The sequence below is a fragment of the Drosophila ananassae genome, chromosome 3L (assembly GCF_017639315.1).
Source record: "Drosophila ananassae strain 14024-0371.13 chromosome 3L, ASM1763931v2, whole genome shotgun sequence".
Lineage (NCBI taxonomy): Eukaryota > Metazoa > Arthropoda > Insecta > Diptera > Drosophilidae > Drosophila > Drosophila ananassae.
In genome coordinates this window covers 26,260,929-26,265,237 of record NC_057929.1, presented here as the reverse complement: position 1 = coordinate 26,265,237, position 4,309 = coordinate 26,260,929, and the positions used below count along the sequence as shown (strand labels likewise).

Below are 4,309 nucleotides of genomic sequence, written 5' to 3'. Positions count from 1 at the left end.
ACCTATTACAATTTGCAAGTAAAAATGCAACACTATGTTCACTTGATTTCCTTGCTGATATTGAAGCTGCGTGTATCAAAAGTTGCGTATCATTTTCATTCTTAAGCGCTACTTCACCAGCAAGTTTTTTTTTAAGGCGCGATCCTCCTTCATCATAAGTCAGTTTTGGTCTTCCCTTCTTTAAATTTCCATCTCCGAGTGATTTTCCAAATGTATTTTAAGAGACTTTAATAGCCACTGTGAATGCTTTTCTCTGAATGTTCGCATATTCCGACTGCACTTTTGCAGGTTTGACGTAACAAAAATTTCAAAACTTCTTATTTTTTTATTTATTTCACTCCTTTTGTCGTCGCTTAGTGTACATTGATCTATTTGACCAAATACAAATTCAGTCAGCGCGGAAGAGTGGCACCCGCTGTCCATCCACACGTCCAGCAACGTGGCGTGACAGAATTCAAGCACATCTAAATAATTATAGCATCGGAAAAGCCGCAAACGAAACTATTATTAAAATTTAATATAAAGTGTCTACTATTGTTTAACATACATTAAACAACGCACAAATACGCACAACACCTTTTTTCCTCTACAGAAGACGAACACTTTTGTCAGCTTTTTGATTTCCTTGGACAACACAAAACAGTACAATTATATAACGTTAAACAAATTACCACACAAATTGTGTTTATTATTCGTAATTTACATACCTCCAACTTCAATATCCATTTTAAATAATAGAAAAATATTGTTTGGTTTAGATTTGCCAAGCTCTCAAAGTTATTAAATATTTCCCGCCAATTTTGTCACAAAAATCAGCTGCTCAATCACCTGACTTCACAGGCTGGTTCACACCGTACCAAAAAAATAAAATACTTAACTGAAGCTTGTGCCTACGCTATAACAAATGCTCCTACAATTAAATGCGATATATGCACCTTAAGTTACTAAGGTTAGTGGCAAATTGAATGCTGCGGGTGCAAGGTAACTCGACCATAGCGACTTAAGTTTTGGTGGTAATTTAATGTTGCGGGTGCGAGGACTTTCTCGGCAACTTCAACGCAAGTATATTTTTAAAGCAGCCGAATAGAACAAATGCATTTCAATATTAGTTCAACCCAAAACAATGCAGTGTCTGGTTCACTCTGTACCAAATAAATTAATAAATAAACTGAAGCTTTGGCCAATGCTTTAACAAATGCTTTCACGATTTAATGCGATATATGCACCTTAGCAACTTAAATGTTGATGGCAGATTGAATGCTGCGGGTGCAATGACTTTCTCGGTAACCCGACCGAGACGAAGATGCCACCCTGGCAAATTTTGGTGTTAAATTGAATGTTGCGGGTGCGAGGACTTTCACGGTAACTCGATCGATCCGAGGATGACACCCTGGCGGTGATGGAAAACGTGCTCAGACAGCCAACCGGGACTACTGATGCAGCTATTATTTGCGATCCATGTATTAAAATCTTGTGTAGAGTTGGAGACATCGGATACCACGGGTAATATAATGTGTATAGTCGAATAGTTTTATCGGGGAATTTTTGAAATTTTTGAGGATCGATTGCAAATTCACAGTTAATAGCTACTAGATTAGTATGCAGACTATTAATTAGCTCCAAGTCAAGTTCTAAAATGGATGCAAATAATTTTGTATTAGAAAAAGCCTTTCTAGCTGTATTGCCATCGTTCGTGTTTCCGCTGCCATTCTGTTTCGGCTTATCTACATGCAATCCCATTTCTTGCCGCATTCGCTTTTGTATATGTTCTTTTTTAGAAATCATATCGCGTTTGTCACTTTCGAGTCGTGCTTGCCACTTTTTAAACTTCAATCTATAAGATATTTTTAGGAGTAATTCAAAAACACGTATCCACGCGTGTAGTGGACTTATTCCATACTGAAGGTGTCCAGGTTTCGGCTTAAAAGAATTCTGGTCAATAGTATCCATAAATTTTTTTGGGCCTGCTCCACAAATTGAACATAATTGGCAGGAATTCGTGCCCGTTAAAACGTTTAAAACTTTTCCGTCTATAAGTGTCATATGCATTTCAAATGCGATAGTGATTTTCCTTTCCTCTAAAATGGTTAATACGAAGGGAATCAAATGTTCTATTTGCCTGTCCAAATCGTTTTTCTCTGCAAGAATGTGATCTTTTGTTTCTTTTGCGAATTCCATTTTTAGAGGGCGACAAAATCTTACAGATTGCGGAGTTCTGTTATTCCAAAATATGGATCCTGCATCATCTATAAGCTTCAGAGGTATAATGGTAGTAACAAATAACGACTGATCTGAGGTGTCTTTTTCGTTACATTCAAATCTTTGTTTGTACATACTCTGTCCAGATGATCCATCAAATCCGTAACTTACAATTAATTTAAGGCTTGACACAGTTTCCAAATTTGCAAATAGTTCCTCCTGCATCAATACAATTCGGCTCGCAGTATGATTTAATAAATCCTGTAAAGCAACCTTTGCAAATGTTTCTGTCGCTGTTATCCCCACAGGTCTCAACTGTAATTTAGCTTCCAGAACTTTTTTGTAGTTGGGGTATATGTCGCAATTATGCAGTTTGCTTATTTGACGAATTTCTTTGTACAATTGTTTGCTTAATGAATTGTCTATGAAAAATTCCAAAGCCTCATTTATTGTAAGAGGTATTGGTTCTGCTGTATGAAGCTTTCTTTTAGCTTCAGTTTCCTGTGCTTCAGACCTATTACAATTTGCAAGTAAAAATGCAACACTATGTTCACTTGATTTCCTTGCTGATATTGAAGCTGCGTGTATCAAAAGTTGCGTATCATTTTCATTCTTAAGCGCTACTTCACCAGCAAGTTTTCTTTTAAGGCGCGATCCTCCTTCATCATAAGTCAGTTTTGGTCTTCCCTTCTTTAAATTTCCATCTCCGAGTGATTTTCCAAATGTATTTTAAGAGACTTTAATAGCCACTGTGAATGCTTTTCTCTGAATGTTCGCATATTCCGACTGCACTTTTGCAGGTTTGACGTAACAAAAATTTCAAAACTTCTTATTTTTTTATTTATTTCACTCCTTTTGTCGTCGCTTAGTGTACATTGATCTATTTGACCAAATACAAATTCAGTCAGCGCGGAAGAGTGGCACCCGCTGTCCATCCACACGTCCAGCAACGTGGCGTGACAGAATTCAAGCACATCTAAATAATTATAGCATCGGAAAAGCCGCAAACGAAACTATTATTAAAATTTAATATAAAGTGTCTACTATTGTTTAACATACATTAAACAACGCACAAATACGCACAACACCTTTTTTCCTCTACAGAAGACGAACACTTTTGTCAGCTTTTTGATTTCCTTGGACAACACAAAACAGTACAATTATATAACGTTAAACAAATTACCACACAAATTGTGTTTATTATTCGTAATTTACATACCTCCAACTTCAATATCCATTTTAAATAATAGAAAAATATTGTTTGGTTTAGATTTGCCAAGCTCTCAAAGTTATTAAATATTTCCCGCCAATTTTGTCACATTGCTCAATCACCTGACTTTAAACATCTGTAAAAATTGCAAGGTTGCATTTTTGACAAAAATATTTATTGATACTTTCTATCTAGGGTATCTAGTTTAAATATATACAAAAAAAATTCAGATTTTCTTCCATGAAATTTGGGACTTTATGCCACCAAATCGGGATTTGGGACCACAGTGCGGTGGTGTAAAAAGTGTTCAACGTAAGTATATTTTTAAAACGGCAGAATAGAACATATGCATGTCAATATCAGTTCAACCCAAAACAATGCAGTGGCTGGTTCACACTGTACCAAAAAAAAAAAATTACTTAACTGAAGCTTGTGCCTACGCTAAAACAAATGCTCCTACGATTTAATGCAATATATATACACCTTAGCAACTTAAATGTTAGTTGCAAAATGTAAGGCTGCGGGTGCGAGGACTTTCTCTATATTTTTAAAGCGGTCGAATAGAACAAATGCATTTCATTATCAGATCACCCAAAAACAATGCAGTGGCTGGTTCACACCGTACCAAAAAAATAAAATACTTAACTGAAGCTTGTGCCTACGCTATAACAAATGCTCCTACAATTAAATGCGATATATGCACCTTAAGTTACTAAGGTTAGTGGCAAATTGAATGCTGCGGGTGCAAGGTAACTCGACCATAGCGACTTAAGTTTTGGTGGTAATTTAATGTTGCGGGTGCGAGGACTTTCTCGGCAACTTCAACGCAAGTATATTTTTAAAGCAGCCGAATAGAACAAATGCATTTCAATATTAGTTCAACCCAAAACAATGCAGTGT

The 4,309-nt window shown here is 36.2% G+C and overlaps 1 long non-coding RNA gene across 1 annotated transcript; it reads right to left on the bottom strand.

Annotated features, from left to right (window-relative positions):
* Nucleotides 1–492: 492 nt before the first annotated feature.
* Nucleotides 493–3,689, bottom strand: LOC116656223. Its single transcript, XR_004311218.2, has 3 exons — nt 3,532–3,689; nt 708–828; nt 493–624 (listed from the first exon to the last, which is right to left on the bottom strand). It is a non-coding gene; the product is annotated as an uncharacterized LOC116656223 (long non-coding RNA).
* Between the last annotated feature and the right edge of the window lie 620 nt (nt 3,690–4,309).